Below are 19,895 nucleotides of genomic sequence, written 5' to 3'. Positions count from 1 at the left end.
GTTTTGAGAATTTACAATGACTAACATTCACGACATTTTGTTCTCAGTCGAAAAAGCTTTTATTTATAAAATAATTCATTTAATTTAAAACAAATATTGCTTTGGTTAATAAATTTTGTGTTTTCATTGAACTACATAGTAAAAATACAACTAAATTTATGTTTAAATATTTGTATGTGTACCTAACATGCATAAGCACTTAAAATCTAAAAACAATGTAAACAATATTTTAATCAGAATAATTTTATTAGTTATCGATTATGATAAAAATTGAATATTACAAAACACATTATTCCGGTGTTATTCAATTTTTTTTTTTTTTTTAGTTTTTTTGAACGCTTATGAAAACTATTGTTATACTGGTAAATTTGAATTCAATCAATTAATTTTTTACCAAAAAATCTTAAAAACATTTTACTTTTGAATACATACGACTAAATAAATGTATTATTAAATAAAACATTAATAGTTAAATATAATGTATGATATATACTTAAAATTACTTAAGATGTTACTTTAGTGTTTTACTATTATGTTTCTCTCTTTTTAGAATATAATCATAAATAAGATGACCACCAGCTATTTGTTTAAATTCAAACCATATAATCACATTCTGAATACTGAATCAAATTAAATCAAATTTGTGTGTATTAATATTTAGTTTAATCGTTTCAGATACAAATATTGAATAAATCTACATATTTTTGCTAAAGATCTGTTCGACTTCAGAGAAAACCAAAATCATTTATTAAGTACGCAACCATGTAGGTAAGACAAATCACATTTAAATATTTAAAATTACTTAATAAGTTTAAACATTTGTGAAAGCATGTTAAAATATGTACAATTTGATTTTGCTCGTAATAAAGATAAAAAGAAATATGATATAATATATGATAACATTGTTTACTGTTAAAAATTGTTACGAAAATGTACTAAGATTTTAATAAAATGAGTACAAAATATTTTTATTATTTACACACATAGATTTACATATTATACAGTGTACAATTTTAGACTTTTAACTACTTAACAAAGTGTAGTTCCTACTTCTCATTTTTTTTTAAATAAGACACTAAATTTAACTATTTTAACCAGACAATTCTTCTTAAACTTACCACTCCTATTATTAATATTTATATAATGAAAATTATATTTTTTGAGTTTGTGACATGTATGCGCGCACAAATACTAAATCGTTTTTGATGGTATTTTTCAAACAATTAAATTTTATATTTATGAATGTTTTATTTTTAAAATAAAAAGAGACATTTTTATTTAACATATTGCGTGTAATGTTGATTTTCAAAACATTTTTTAATTTAAAACTAACTATATTAAATATAATTATTTCATATAAATAATTGGTTTTCATTCTTGGTTTTAATATTTTATTATTCAGTAAAAATCTATAGCAATATTATTGATTATATATATATATATAATACATGCATGCATTTATTGATAAGAAATCATTGTAAGTACCAACCATAAGTATTGCAGTTTAATAAATTGTAACCAAAATAATTTAATAATATTTATTATTATATTATAATATAATAACAACCATATTCAGGCGTTTCTAATGTGAAACATCTTTACAATGTTTTTTTTTTTTTTTTTATCGTCTAATACTAAATTCCATTTATCTGCTTATTGTACTCACTTAAATAAATTTTAAATTTTCATTAAATAAATATATATATATTTAGATGATAGTGTTAATATAATAAATTTAATAATAATAATTCAATTAAGCTGTTATACAAATATTTTTTTTTTAAATATGTAATAAATACAAAGAAAAATATTTTTTATTTTTTTATGTAATGAAATGTTTATTATTATTTGTTATATAAATAATTCGTTAACACAGTACAATTATATAATGGTTTATTAATTATTTTTTGAATTTACATCAATAAGTATGAACATTTTATTTTATTATATTTTTAAATTATCATTTATCATTTATTATACACTTATAGAACATGTTAAATGTATTAAAACCACTAAAATTTCTTTTTGCCCTATAGTTGCGTTTCAAGTTCCTATAAAATACATTTGACCCTTTATTTAATTCAATTGTATTATTCAATTATTTGAATTATTGGTCAAGACCTTTCGATTACTGTAGAGTACGTTATATAGTGAACTCATTGTCAAGTGCATTGTATAAAATCCCAAGGGAGGTAGATCTAACGAAATGGTTCTTAACCAATGCTTTGTTGATTATAATATGATTGTTGTATTCATCCCCTTCTTTTCGTCGTAAAATGTCAGTAACATCAAGTAAATATTTTAATGGTAAAGTAGAAATTAAAGTGCTTTATTTATTTATTTTTCTAAGGGAATTTTCCTAAAAAGTGTCTGTATGTAGTATTAATTACTACTACAGGGAAGCAAAATAGCTAAATATTTTTGAAAAAATGTCAAATAAAATATTAATAAATTATATTATTATTATTGATATTTATAATAAATTATAAATAATAAACGCCTGTTGATTATCATTATTTCAAATGTATATTAATTCACTATATTTAACTAATAACAATTTACTTTTATTTGATACACATGTTTAAAGAATAGTTATACCTATATACTATATAGTATATAGTGTACCTATATAATATACTTTTATCTTATAAAATTGCAATAGATTAGATTTTATTTTGATTAAATGTTTAAAACAATAATTTATTATCAAAATATACAAAAGATCTAATTGTTTTTATAGTATGATGTAATATGCTATTTTAAAAATGAAAATAAAAAAAATAAGTCGATGTATAATTTATTTGAATATATTATGATTATTAGCTAACAAAAAATTAAAAACATATATTTTATTTATTAAAATGTATTATTCAACGACAATATTATGTTTTATTTTTCATTTTTATGTAATGAAATTTTATGGATTAACTTTTGTTGACTTCTGTTACTTGTATACATATTTTATATAAGAATCTATTATTTAATTTTTTTTTAAAAAATTAAAATTATTTGATTTTTAATGTGTAAATAAAAAAATATAGCATCATGTCAGTTACATACTGTTAAATACGTTTAAACAAATCTCCGGTTTAGATTACAAATTTAATATAAAACTACCAATGTATAAATTGTGTGTTATGTAAAAAAAAGAAATGCAATCGGTTTTAAACGTAGCCTTTTAATTCAATGTTGATCTACATGAATATATAGATACAAAAATATATTATATTATTTTAATTGTTATAGTTTTAAACAAGTTTTACTATTTGATAATTTAACCTTTAAATTATATTTTGCTATCTATACTAACGAAACGATTTGCATAGGAAGCATAATAATAATGTAAGGTATAATAATTAAATTAAAATCAAACTATTATAGTAGCTGGTTTGAAACTCATTTAGTTATATTCAGCTATTACAAAATGAATCGATACTAGTCTATTTTAGTTTTACCACCCTGACTATATTTACAATATTTGTACGTCTTGATAAAATAATAAGAAGTATGACGTAAAGGGAAAAAAAAATTTTAAAAGACATAGTTATATCAGCTTAATTTAAACGGAACTACTTATTATAGACACGTTACATTGCATTATTATATAACACATTATACTGATCACGTTATTATTTTATTGCTTATACAATGATGACCTATAGTTATATCATGATAGGAATTTAAAGACAATATAATAATATTTGTAAACATTGATGTTTCGTGCGAATTAAACATTACTGTTTTATAAATTATCATTGTAAATTTGTACCATTAAAAACAAAACAAAAAAAAACCGTTCGCTGTTAAATGATCAACGCCAATCGAACTACCACGTTGTTAACAAAATACTATATTAATTATATAATTAAAATATTTAAAACAAACAAATTATTATCGTACACATTTATACCGTTGTGTGAATTTAATTTTACTTAAAACCGCTATATTTAAATACCATCAAAAAGCTATATATTATAGTAAATTTACACCAAAATTCAAATAGATTATTTTTAGCAAAAATACGTTTCGAATGATTCAATAGTAAAATGATGGTGACACAGATGGCATATGTTATAAAAAAACTAATAACTACAAAATGTTACGTTTAAGATTTTTAATGGTTATTTCACTAATTTATTCACATCATTCTACAATACGTCAGTATTGTCATTAAAGATACCTACTTAATAATAATAATATAAAAAAAAATATCCCATTATTATAATAATTAATATAATAAATGTATACATTTATTATTGATATATGTATAAAATTAACGAATATAATACTTTGTGTAATAACTATATATCAGATATTTAAGTTTATAATAGTTATTAAATAAGGCGATAGGTAGTTAGAAATACAGAAAAACTATTATTGTCATTCAAAAGTTGATGTCAAAGAGGGTATCCACGAAATAATCGAATACGCATAAATACTCATTTTAGTACAAATTACAAAAACCATTTTAGGCTACTTGCGATGGCGCAAATTATATTTAATATTATTTTTATTTTGGTACAGATTACTAGCTTTTGGCTAAAGTAAGTGTTGTTTTACTAGGATAAATTTTATAATTTTAAACATTGGTTCACAACTCACTACCGAGATCTTAAGTTCAAAAATCTAATTCAAACTTACGTGCAATACCCTATTATTAAATATTGTATTAGGTATATTATAATATTACAAAATATATTTGATGAATGGTTCCAAAACACTGTTACCCAAATTATATTTCATAGTATATTTCTTTATATTACCAATAAAGTGGTGGAAATCTTGCCTTGCTTGCGGTAAGATACACTGGTCCGTAGCTCATCGAACCAGTGTGAAATACGAGTTCATTATTTATGTAAAAATTATATTATTGTTTTTTGATAGAGAATCTAGGTGCATTGAATTGACCATCAAATCATGGTGAGGGTCTGGCATATTTACTACACCGTGGTTGTGAGAATATTGTATAGGATGATAAATATATTTGATATTGCATTTTATCGTATTAAGAATAACCACAGAGAGAAATAGAAACTTAAGAATAAATAAATTATACTACTGTTTTTAGATTTTAATCGGAACGAAAATGTATTAGTTTTAAAACCGTCTGTATTTTTATTTTTGTGTCTGAAGAACATTTATTCAAAACCATTCAATTTTTAAGAAATTTTCTAGTAATGGATTGGATCTAGTTGATATTTTTGGGAGGTGAAAATTAAAAATTCTGAATAATTTTTAAATAATCGGCAAAAATTACGAACATTTTTAAAATTGTATTATTATTATTATTGTTATTATTAAAATAAGTAAGTATATGTTATCTGGTAACATTGATTACCAGAAAGTTAGACCTTCGCTCACAATTATTTTTCATCATATACGATGATTTATCATTGAATTCAAATCTAACACACCCATTACTGTGTGGATCGTTCATCGCACCAGGGCGGCGCACACGACGTGGATAAAGCGATGCTAACCATATAAATTATGTATTATTTTCTCCTAATAATATTTCTACTAGCCTAAGTTTAATAAACATAAAGCACATTTTAAAGGGTATTTTTTTTAAAACTTTGTAAGCAACGGTTAGAAGACTAATGGGCTTACAGTTTGAATTAATTTTCACCAGGGACTACAGTCGCCGCCACACATATAGCTGAGGGAATCTAAAACTAAATTTAATAAAAAATAATAAATAAAAAATTAAGTTAAGTACTATTTTTATTTTTTTCTAAAACGAATGAATTGAAAGTAACGTAGGTATCATCGATATAATCCATATATATAATTGATTAGGTTAAGGAATATTGTATGTGCTTCGTTATAAAACAAATTGCTTAAGGTGTATACAGTGTGCTCAGACGTTCAAAATACTGACTGAATTCAAATTGTAAAGCAGTCAATGCACAGAGTGTATAATAATATTATCATAATAAATTCTTTGTTTGACCCATGAGTTCATAATACTTAACTGCAGGTACAGATATGAATTTCAATTATATATTGTTCTTTGCAATACATGTTTTGTAATATATAAAATATAAGTTTACAAGCACTTACGTTTTTTTTCTATTGTAAAATAAGATATATTCCTAGCTTATTAACGGCTTCGATTATACAGGGTTTTTGTTCTTTTTTTTCTTTTTTTTTCTTTTAACATGACAGATTAATAAACTAATGATCTATATTTCCTACATAGAGTGATTAATCAAACATCTCCATCCCCAATATTTCCTCTGATAATGAATTAAGGCCATATTTTCATATACTTTTATTTGTATACTGCTGGAGTGTTCTGTTGCGTTATCAATAACACGTATTCATGTAACTTAATAGGAATTTGAACAAGTAATTTTTAAGCTATTTATTTTTGTATGCCTACTAAGGATGATAAATTATATTTAAATGATAATGAGATTCAAATTCATTGAGTTATTCAACATTTTATATTTATTTTAAATCATATAATAAGTAATATAGGTTCCAAAGTACACCTATTCTATTATTTTATAAGTCCATTTTTAAAGACCACACAATTTATTATTTTGTTTTGTATGTTTATTGTATTTATTCAGAAGCCACTCATTCGAAATTTTGATTAAAATAAGTAAGTATTTTTTTTCTTTTTATCGTTTGTTTTATAATATATCTACAGTAAAAATGGTGAGTTCTTATTAAAAAAAAAAGAGTTTGTATTACCCCAGGATAGTAAACAAGTTCAAATGATTTCAAATATTATGTTCGTTATTAAGTATATTTAAAAATTTTAAAAATCAAAGTTTGAATAAATGAATAATATAAAAAAAAAAAGTTATGGTTTGTATACTTAGCGAATCACTCTGTGTAGACGTATAGTAGATACTGAACGATCTGTATGATAACACAATATTGATTTTCTGATTCAATTCGATAATAAGTGTTTTGGTGTTAAACACGTTATTATATTATACTATATTACTATTAAATTGTAATACCATCGACTGTAATGTCGTTTAATAAAATGCCTATTATTTATCAAGTCTTCGATCTGGACGATCGCCAACATTATAATATTATTACACGCACGACTCTTTGTGCGGTGGTACTATTAACTGCAGCAGACCAACCGCGGAGCAGTCATAGTATGATATCGTTATACCTATACAAATTTATCGCATGACGTATAGTTGTAGTGTACGCTTTGTGTGTGATTTACCGCAGTTAACCGCGAGTGCGTCTTTTCTCATCACATCGTCGGAAATAAATATTTCATTAATAATGATTAACATGTACGTTTTACAGCGAAATGTACCTACTGTGTGCTACCTATGGCAATAGTAATTGCCCACTCAATAATATAATATAATGGTGTTATGTTTGGGATTCGAGCGGCGGCGTGGTGTTTTGGGACGTTGATGAGAAATGTTCGGTCCGGACGTGGCGATTCCGTCCTATTTCCTCTCTACCACGACTACGACTATCCGTATCGCTCGCATTTATCGTAGCTGAGTATTTATTCAGTCTTTAAATTGCTTATCTAGTCACTATTATGCATCACAGCTTGTAGGAAAACATGAACGAATTACAGAGAGTGATTTTTTTCGTATAATTTACGAGTATACATTATAAATTACGTACAATACAAAAAAACGTTCGATAGATACACACAATAATAATATTTATACTTAAGACGTTACTTTTTTTATGGTATAATTTGGTTTGAATAATTTTTTTTCCGAGGTTTATGAATAATTTGGCTACAAAATATCGATGTACTAATACAGATACCTAATCAATTCGGTTAAAAAAAGTTTTAAAATATTCCCATCATATTAAATACGAATTTGCAATTAAGAACTTGACGACAAATCTCAAAATGTGTAAAAAAATACACGCAGTCTGCCATATCAGGTTATACGCTTTCATGGCAGTGGTTTTTTTTTACTCAAGACTACTATATAAACCATTTTTCTTTCCGTAAAATCAATAATTGTTTCAACAGAATTAATCATTTTTACATTATTGTAAAAGTTGTAATAGTTTCCAAATTTACTGTTTTTGTTGCTATATTATATTGAAGTATTAGTATTATACAGCAATAATTGATTTTTCTTTTTTACTTTTAGAGAAATAAAATTTATAAAATGTTTATGTTTTTTATATTTACTATAATTCTTTAACACGAGATTAAATCAAACGGCTTATTAAATTCCAGAAACGGATATTACAATATCTAAATAAAGTTAGTTCAGATTGTGCGATATTTAAATTTTTCTTTGCAATATACTCGAATAATTCATAGTAATACAGCGTTGTTATTGCGAGTGTCGACTATGTGTATAATAAATTAAACTTTTAATTTTTTAAGTACACCGATCTTTATTCGACAATTTTCATAAAATATATCTGATTCACATAGTAGTGAAATATAATAGTTAAAATATTTCTTTTTCTGATTTATTTGAATTCGAAAACCTTAATCGCATAAATATTGCAATAATATATTTACCAACATATAAATACGGAACTTCTTTTGTTATCTTAAAAATTATTTCTTATTAAAACACACCAGTCACTGTCAGAATTTCGCATGCATAAAAATTATTTACTATTTATTATTTGACTATATTTTCAAAAATTAATACAATAATAATATCCCTATACAATTTTTAAACGTATAAACACACAATATAAAATAGACTCCTAACACACATACCAATATGAATGGTGGACCGTTATATATAATAATAAAAAATACTTTATTTTTATGATAATAATTCATATCATTATTATTTAATTTTTTTTTTATCTATTTAGTATGTCTTTTGGTGGTTTTCCTTTGAATTATCTTAAATAGTTCGCTAGAATGATTGTGAATGGCGTGTGAGATGTAATACGATGATTTTTGTGTGTGCTTAATTTGGCGTAAAACCTTTCGCCAAAATTCGTTTTCCAGTCGGGATCCTAGTCATTGTACAGTGAATAATGTTTGTATAGTATAATACTATATATACACTTATACTCAATTCTATTCCGCTATACAGAATTGTGGAATATCAGTAACACGACTTAGAAATATTGATTCGAATGCTCGTAATGGTCGCATGTTCGAATATTTGATTTGGCCTTACATTTGAATGTCAAAGAACCAAAATATTGAGTTGATTATTATTGATCCGTCAACTATTATAATAGAGTTACTATAGAAAAATGTGGTAAAGAGTATGTATATAATTTTATTATACATTAAACATACATAGTGTTATTATTCCGTATCGATTTAATGTGTTCATATTGACAATAGGACCATGTAAGCTTTTTATCTTATAATAATAATCATATGCAAATACCTAATTGGCTTTTGTCTGTATTGTAGCCAATTTGTTATCAAAGTTTAATCTTACTTCCTTGCCAACTAAGGGTTTTCAGTGAGATTATATTACTTTGAATTATTTACTTTTACTTTAATTGACAATTTTTTATTTTGTATGTAACATCATTATTGCTTATCGACAGTTTTTTTTTTTTTTTTTTTCATCACAGTAATATTAAAATAGGACAAGATTAAACTTATCACTATTAAAAAACTAATTAATAAAAAAATCAATTTAAAAATAAAATAATAATAATAATTTCTGTACAGTTCATAAATAGTATAAGGCACATGTAAAAAGTTTTAAATTCATAAACTGCAAACGGATAACACGATCTGTATCGAAAATTAGTACAATTTGACTCAGTAAATTTCCTCCTATTTTTTTTATAACATTTAAGTCTCATTTATCTTATCAAATTTTATAATATATATATATATTAAAGCTAGTTGTATTTAAATAATTAATAATTATTGCTTCCTGTGAGTGTACTAACTTTATAACTAACAATGTTAAATATACTTTGAAATAAAGTAAATAATAATCTATTAATATTATTCATATTATTTTCATTAACTTTATAACGTTTAGTTTAACATAATTTTAACATTTTTTTTACAGTAGAAATCAGGATTATTTCTCAAATTTGCTGATTTTTAATTGAATATTGTGAAAATAAAATATTCCTAGTTAGCAAAACATTTTAACTTATACTATATTTATCAGTTGCAGGTCACCGCCATATTCGATTTCTTAGGCTTAAAGTACATATTATTTAACTTAAAAATGAAATATCTACACAGGAAATTAATTCTTGATTTATATATTTCACGTTTATTCTAAAATGATAACTTATATAAAAATTATTCCTGATTACTAACCCCATGAAATATATTTTTGGGACGTAGAAAAATACTATTCATTTCCTGTATCTCATAGGACGTATCGACATGTGTGCATTTTTTTTTTTTTCATTTTCAATAATGATTATGTCAAAGAATGTTGAATCCATAACATATATATTTTATATGGCGATTTTATTCTCCGTGTTGAAAAACAGAAAAACAATTAAATTGTATATAACCATTAAAATTAGGACATCGAATTGAATGTTAAATATAATTTATCATGACAAATGAAACATATTTAATGTTGTAATAACTCAAGTCCAGAATTTAATACCCTTACCAACTTAAAAATATTATAAAATCATGTTTTAAAAAATCTATAAATGTATCACTTATTAAACTTTAAAAATTTAAAAATATGTAAAAATATATATTATGCCTATAACAGTAAGTAGCTACACGCAATAAATGAAAAATACTTACACTAAACATTAAGTTATCGTAATCCATAGCAAAGTTCTTGTAATCAATAGTCGAAACAATCGTAATACTGATTTTATATCCGTTTAAAGTATTCACTGAATTTGTATTTATTTTTTTTTTTCAAAAAGATCTCTCTCGGTATTATCTAATAATTTCATGCTTAATCAATGTGTTTAAAAATTATTATGATATATTACTTAAATAGGCTGTTAATTAAAAAATATATTGATTTTACTATGTACCTATTGGCTATTATTATATTATACAATTAATACTAAATTATAAATTACATTTGAAAGACATTTCATTATGCCAGTACACGCTTTATTAATATATTGTTAAACATAATATATTAAAAATTTAAAAAATATTTAATGATTTTAAGGAAGAATAAATCTGTGTAGCGGTTTAGTTTAATTACTTTTTAAACTATAGATAATTATAATTTATTACACTGTTATACATATATTTTTTTTAACGAATATCAACCGTAAAAATAGCATACATTTACTTTTCACTTTAGTATATATAACATGGTAATTTTTTCGTGTTAAATGCTGACACATTCCTTTATAGCCTTTGATCTACCACTGTTAGTAGAATATCTGGTATTACATTTTGTTCGTATACTTTTAAAAGCAATTTCTTTGTACCTAACATAAACAATCGTATTACTAAAATCTTCTAACAATAGAGTACTATGGTAAAACATTTTGTATGATCTATCATTTGAAAAAGTTAAAACTAAAATACATCTTCTTAAGCAAGTATCATAACCAAGTTATTGTTTTCTTTAATTTTAGATTCAAAACATTGGGTCCAATGACTTAGGTAATTAGATCTATATGAATTTTTATTGAGAAACTTTCATTCAAACTTTATTATAACTAATGCAATTTATTCAATTAGTTTTAGTATAATAAACATTTTCGTCTAATATTTTTCAAAACCTATGGTTCAATTTGCATTATGTCTATAATTCTATTTAGATTAATTAGTTTTTATCCAAAATTGAAAGTCAAATTCGCCATTGCAGCCAAACAAAATCAAAAAATGTTTTTACTAAAAAATAAAAGTATAAAATAACGATGCCTTTTTTTCTAATATATAAGCAAGATTGACACAACTTTTACCAATACATAATATTATGTATACAATAAATATATCAATGATGGTTTTTTTATCAAATAATTGGATCATGTTTAATGCCTATGTATTTTATAGTATATACTATTTATGCTCATATTATAATATAATACTTATTGGTTTTGATGAATATTAACTAAAATATTTATTTGATTGATTTAATAAACGTGTTCATCATTAAATTTATCACTTAGTTTGTTAAACAAGTACATTTGTTTTTAATATTTTACATTACCCCGCAGCATTTTAGTGTTTACAAAAGAACAATAATTATTTTTCATTCTGATTGTTCATACAAGTTTTACGTATATGACCTTTATACCAATGAAAAATGACCTATGCAATTCTTACGAAAATAATAATGATACAATATATTGTCTTCGTACAAACAGGCCTTATATGCTCAAAACTATACGTCGTATTATATTAGGTATTTAAGAATATTTTTTTGAAATTTCGTACTTGAATAATTATTACTTATAGCAAATATTGTACTATGATAAAACAATTTATTGGGTGGGTGGGTGTGTGTTAAGTACATTTGAGTATAATAATTTAAAAATAACATTGCCCATCAATATTTTAGACATATTAATTTTATGAAATATATAGTGTATACATACTATTATTATAGTACCTAGTACTGTTCTAACTTCTACTAACTGTATAACTATTAATTTTAGCCGATATTCATATAGTAATTTGTATACAAATAAAAACGTTACTATATGACATAGTTTCTCAGTTTTTTTCCTCAATACTGATGTCTATATATGAACATAGTACAACAAACTATTTTTAATAATTATTATTGATAATAAATTGAGTACTTGTGTTTTATTAGTAGGGTTTAGAGAGAGCCAAATTTTTCACAACTTTGTTTAAATTGCTTGGGTGGATTTGGGTGCCGCTTCAAATAAAATTTAGTTCGATGTCACTGCTCTAACACTTATAGTTGTTAATGGTAATTATTATTGTCAGAAAACATTACTTTTTGTAATAAATTACCTACTTAAATTACAAGTGTAATACAATTATGGAGGTTAGTCTAAAGGTTTCATATCATGACAGAAAGTAATGAAGTAGAAACATATTTCAGAGATGACAGTATATTATATAAGTAAACGTTACTACGTTACTAACTACATTTCCAGAATCTTAATACTATCGTGAATTAAATAATAACATTATCCTGAAACATTTAAATGTAAATTTAAATTTAAATAAATTACGTTTCATAATTATGTAATCAAACAAATTAAGGCACTTATAATTTTATAAAGGAAAATATTAAAATTGTAAAGTTAGTGATATTTGTTTTTCTATAAATTATCAGTAGGGAGGATCGTAATCATCGTTAATTTTATTTTTAGTATGAAATCATGGTTATAATTATATCTCAATTTACATTAGTTCTACACTTTTATCGATTTGACAGTTCATAATATATCTGATATAATATTTAAATACATCAATTTTTTTAAATCAGCTAACATCAAAAGAAGTTATACACAAATACAGTACACGAAAATAATAATTTAAAAAATATATTTTAGATTTGTGAGAAAGCAATAAAAGATAATATAATGGTATTTATTATGACCCAGATTATCATATTATTATCTAGGCTAATATTATTATAAATATATTTTAAATGACATTACATTGACTAGGTAGTATTAAAATAGGTTATAGGGTATAATATTCAATAAAAATAATAGTTAAAATAATAATTGTAATTTGTTTATTTTTAATGTGATAAGAAAGAAGTGATCAAATAACAATTTAATTAGTATTTAAAAGTTTTATATAATTTTATACCTATAAGTTACAAATTATAGTCTTCGTGAATTATTTTAAAATAATTGTAATAAACATAAAAATCATTTTGATTTTTTCAATAATTTTCCTAAAGCAATGAACAAAATATATAGAAGTATTGAAGAGCTAAGAAATTTAAGCTAACGTAGTTTTTAAAATACAATGATTTATCTCTTTTTTCGAATTAATAATTATGTTATACAGTATTTTTAATTATAATAGTTATTCATAACTTTTCTTAATTGAGATGAGAATTCTGAATTATTCTATTCTCAGACTCTGCAGAAAATTTCTGAGTTTTTAATTTCAAATAAAGTAAGTTAATACAATTTATTTTATAAACATTTAAAATTATCAGAAAAAAGAATTATATCAATTATGTAACTCATAGAAATTAATGTTTATACATTTTAAATCATTATAGCTTATAACATGACTTATAATAAAAAATATGGAAAAAAAGAAATTCGCATATAATTATTAATTAACAGTGTACATAAAAAACTTCAAAATTTAAATGAATATAGACATACATAAAACTGCAAATTATTTCAAGAATAAAATATAAATTATAGTTGTTTTAGTAAATAAAAAAACACTTTCAAATTGATTATTTTTATAAAACGCAATATTTAAAATTAAAATTTAACATAAAATATTAATTTAATCACTAGTGTGTTGTTTGAATATATTTTGGTAATATCTTATTTTTTAAGACAATGAAATTGTATTTGATTTTGAGTGATATATCGAATATCAAAGCTTAACAACTGTATATAAATAGTTTCCACTTGAACACACACTAACCGGTATTTATGTATTCAAATTTAAAATTTATATATTGTAGTAATTTAACAGTTAAATGCATTTTGATCAACGGATTAACATCAAAGGTCATTGCAATAATTTTATTATATGTGCATAGAAATGAATCGAACAATAATTTAAATTTATTTGTAAACCAAGAGTTCATAATATATTAAACAAAGTATGAAACTAAATATATACAACCATATCATATATTTTATAATTTTTCAAATGTTTATTAACATTTAATATATTAGTTTTTTTTTTTTTTTATCCTAATTTTCCATATAATTTTTTAAACTACAGCTGAAATCCATAACCGTGTAGTAAGTATAATATCGTTGATGGATTGTTCCAGCTTGGATAACCACGAAAATATGGTTAACTTCTTTAAACAATAGTGTATAATAGTGAATCAAAGCTTGAAAAAAAAATCTTTGCTAGACCACTTTGATGGGGAAAAAATTGAAATGCTAAAGCCGCATTTGACATGTTCAACGGAATTCGATTTTGACCAAATTGTGTTGAGCACGAAATTACTTAAATGATTGATTATTTTTTTTTTTTTTTTAATCTAATATCAACGACAAAAAGTTCCTGTTACAAAATAATCGCTTTTAGTTGGCTTAAAAAGGAAATGAACTTTATTCAGACAGATATAATTGAAATTTTATATTTTAATTAAGCATTTCAACTGTTAGTTGTCTGTATTATGATGTAGTTATAAATGTTATAATGCATGACTCAAATACGTATATCATAAAATTAAAGAATAAAATTTATTATTAATTATATGGACAATTTAATTAAAACTATTGTTCTTTATTTTGTTGCACAATTTATTAAAAACAAGCAAATTTTAATTTTATTTACAGGTATTTAATGTCATAAGTATTTCCATTTAAATTAAAATAGAATAAAAACCACAGTAATTTTTCAATTTATTTAAATTGTAATATTATGTTTTTAATTTTAATAATTTAATAGATTATCTATATTAATTGAAATTTATCAATAATTATTTCATCTTAGTTTTACCATTGATCATAAATAGTGTAATATTTATTATCAATGGCTTTACAAAAAAAAATATTACACAATATCGTAGCCAAGGATTAATATGTATAGATATCTAAATTCGTGATCGTAATTAAAGTGTAATCATACCAATGGTGTGAGATACTAAATGTAATTCAAGAAGTACACTAATACAATTGGTACTACCTAACCAAGATTATCTATAATTAGATTAATTAAAAATGATCGAAATATGACTATTTTTTAACTGTGTGCTATTTTTTTTTTTTTTTTTTTATTTGTTATCGTTGATTTTTCTTTATGAAATTATTTTTATTGATACGAAATAAGTATATTTGAATTGTACTCGTACGACTCTTATACAAACACACTTAACAGGGTTTAGTTTAACTCTCGGAAATAAACGAATAAATACTCTTAGGATCTTAGGATCCTAAAATATAACAATTCTACAAGAAAGATTAATTTTCTTCTTTTTTCTTTTTTTTTTTTTTAGTCGTGAAATATTAACGTTGATAAATATACTTTTATCAATTCTATAAAATTTTCCACTAAAAATTAAGATTATAACATTGTTAGTTGAAAATATATCATTGTCTAATATAAACATACTTGATTTATTCTTGCATATAATATTACAAATACCTTAAGCATTTTTATTACGTAAAACATACAACCTACTTTTTTAAATGACCAAGAAAAATATTCTTTTTACTTTATTTTATTATTGAACAATTAAACTGGAATTAAATCTTCGTGAAATACTATGAGTCTATAACTAAACTGCATATTTTGTGATTATCCCATGATCTTGCTTATTTTTTATAATATTTATAAAATAATATATATATATTGTTTGCATTATGTAACAACAAAGTTGAGATGTTCTAAACTTTTTTACTTCACAAACACCAAGGCACGTTTTCCAATCGATATATCTTAATATTATTTTCAAATATTATACCAAGCGTTATGTAAACAAAAAAACACAACGAATCCAATTTAATATTATCCGATAAATGTATGAAGACATATGTGCTCGTTTGTGTGTGTGAGTGTTTATATAAAGTGTAAAATACACAGTAAACACAGTATACACTGTACATAGCTTATATGTATGTAGGTATTTTACAAAAATAATTTTGTCTTTTATACAATCATTAAAAATTGTACCTCAATTTGAATAATAGCAATTACAATTTAATTTATTGAAAATTATATGAGTATAATTGGAGTTTAATAAATATTTATAACACGGAAGATACAATTTATAAAACAACTATTCGAATGCATACCTACTATTCATAAGGATTATAATTATTCCAAAAGGTTATTTTTAAATTATTACGATTGTATTATAATGACCAGACAATAACCTTTTTTTGACTTTTTCTATCTTTTGTTTTCATTGTAAATAATATTATTCAGACTAATTGTACCTATTTAGGACCCAAATTATTATATAATTTATTAATCGAAAATAATTAATGTTTGTTTAAAATTATCATAATATTACAGAACCATTTATAACTTAGTGTTTATTTAAAGTTTTTTTTTTTTTGTTTTATATAAAATTATTAAAAATGGAGGAATCTTCAAATGGATACAACCATTATACCGACATTGGGTTAAAACCAAAATTTATTAAGTTTCGTATTTCTTGTCATCGAAATCTCTCTAACCAGCGTGCTGACGATGTCTCATAGTGATATGTTTGAGATAAAAGTAGGATCTACTTTTTTGCTTCCTTCTGCATTGTGAGCACATAACATATACGTATAGTACACGTTTGTATAGTTTATAATTATATAATAGTAACGGCGTGACAAAAAAATAAACCACAACGTTCAACGTTCTTCTAACGAATTTCAAAGTTAGAGAGGACGAATTTTTCATAGCTCACGGCTATACACTTTGTACTTATAAACGAATATAGGTATTCTACATACATATATATAATATATATATATATATATATATATAGTTGACTCACGTGTTTCTACGTGTTATATATATATAAACACATACATTTTACGTTTACGCACACGCACAATCAGTCATATCTTGACGAAGGTACTCTGCAGGCAGTGGTCGCTTCACCGAGAGGACTGTTATAGTAATGTACAGTATGTACACGTTCTCGTGGAATAATCGAATTAAGTCGAACTTTTTCGGCATTGGTGGACGGGGAATACAATTTGATATATATATATACCCACACCAACGTGCAACACTACCGACAAATTGGATTACTCGCATCCGTGGACTTATTGGTATACTTCTATGTGATATAAGACGTTTGATGACAGTGACACTACTACTATATAGTGAGTGTCACATGACGTTAAATTTTGAACAATAATAAAGCATAGATACTATAGAAAATTTATTTTTATGTGAGATTCAACGGCTTTATGTATATAATACGTATAAAGGGCGTGTTTGAAATATGCGATACATGTATTCTAATATTATGTTTATCAGATACCTGGAGTCATTGTAAAACAAAACTATTGGAAAAAATATTTTTTCTATTTTTTTTTTTTTTTTTTTTTGAAAGACAGTGTACATAATTAGTTTTATATTTCTAATTAATTTTTTGAATATTTCAATAAACACAAATTAAACTTTGAACGATAGTACCTATATAATCGAAATTTTTAGAACACATATTTAACTCAAGAATTATTAACGTACACAGTCTAATGTAAACATTTCTAAAATAAAATAAGAAAAAATATGAATTGTTTTTCAAAATTTAATTTTTTTTTTTTTGATAACAAATTAGGTGATATATAAAAACATAATATTTTTGAAAACGTTAATATTTATTGAGAAAATAGTACTTGCTTTTATAAGAACCATTTATTATACATACATATAATTTTTATTCGTTCATCATTCTCAAATACCACAGTTCTAAATACTTAACTATGCGTATCTAGATGTATGATAATAACTTTAATATACACTCTCCACGGAATAAGTGTTCAGTTTGTGTACTTTTTATTCCACTTTATCATTGTACTGTAGAACTAGGGAAAACGTCATTTTGTTTTGAAAATTTCACAAGATTTATTTACATACATATATGTATACACGTACATTAATGTTGTAAAATTATCGTTCTATGTACATACAAAGTTAAAATACTTTACAACAAAATCTTTTTAAGATCATTTTTACATTTATTTGATTGTTCTTCGTTGTTCTATTACTTAAAATTTGCTTCATATTAAATATTAGATTTCTAGACAATTTAAATAATGCTATACATATATTTCTAGAAATATTCATAGCAACTTTGATGTTGTTGACGTAGTTTGGCAAAATATATTGTACTTAGTAATTTTAAAATAAGCATAAGAAAAATGTTGTTAGAAATAAATTGCATTCGAATAGAAAATCAATCTAAATATTCTAATTATCAATTACTTGAAAAATAATTAGTGTAATGTTGTTGGTATTATAAGCTCTAAAATTTAGAGTCTAAAGATTTAAAGTCTAAATCATAGATTCAGAATAAAATAATTTACTTGATTTATTTTTATATTGTATTTAAATATACTTATTATATAAATACATTATTGTCATATGAAAAATTATATTTTTATATTAATCCATATAATGAATACAAAACTAATTATAATTCAGTGAAATTATGTTCCATCGGATAATACAATTTTATTGAAGTATGAAACTTAAATGCTGATGTGTAAATACAAACATTCTTGTAATTATATTGCCTAACTTAATCGCCGTCATACATAGATTCAAAAAATTAATAATGTCTATTAAATATTAAATCACATTACATCTATAATATTTTAATTAAGTTACTTGTATAGTTAAAATTTAGTATATTTATGAATTTAAAAGTTTATTTTTATTGTATAAAAATATACCTAACTCATAAATAACCCGATAGCCAACTAACATTTCTCAAATCGATTCAAAATATTTCAGAAAATATTGTACAATATTCTATGGTAATTTCACGTCTATAATTATTGTTTATAACTATAGTTTAACAAAAAAATAAAATACATGTTGTTTAAAACTTGTAAAAGCAAATTCCCATTTTCACGTAAAATAATTTTTATTTTTTTCTAATTATTTTGAAACATTTTAACATTTTTCACTATTGATCCCCTAAAGTAGTAAATAGATTCAATTTTTTTTCCTAGAAACACCAGAAAAATCAAAAATTTTACTGCACCAAGAAGTGATAACAGAGACTAGGGAAAAAAATGAATTTATTTATATGAGATAAAATACACACACATCTTTGAACAGTCAGCACATTCATCACTCAATTCAGAGTCTAAAACAAATTCATTACTTATTATTTTTCTGTACCTAAGTTATTTGTAAAATAATTTATATCGAAAACTTA

The 19,895-nt window shown here is 23.3% G+C and overlaps 1 long non-coding RNA gene across 1 annotated transcript in view; it reads left to right on the top strand.

The window, feature by feature from the left end:
• LOC112604318 overlaps nt 1-19,895 on the top strand; it is a 149,360-nt gene that overhangs the window by 35,539 nt on the left and 93,926 nt on the right. Inside the window, exon 2 of the long non-coding RNA XR_003115217.1 lies at nt 676-768. This is a non-coding gene — a long non-coding RNA (uncharacterized LOC112604318). The remainder of the gene's footprint in view (nt 1-675; nt 769-19,895) is intronic.

Source organism: Melanaphis sacchari, unplaced genomic scaffold, assembly GCF_002803265.2.
Source record: "Melanaphis sacchari strain LSU unplaced genomic scaffold, SCAv2.0 Contig11_pilon_pilon, whole genome shotgun sequence".
Taxonomy (NCBI): Eukaryota; Metazoa; Arthropoda; class Insecta; order Hemiptera; family Aphididae; genus Melanaphis; species Melanaphis sacchari.
This window is presented reverse-complemented; position numbering and strand designations above follow the sequence as displayed.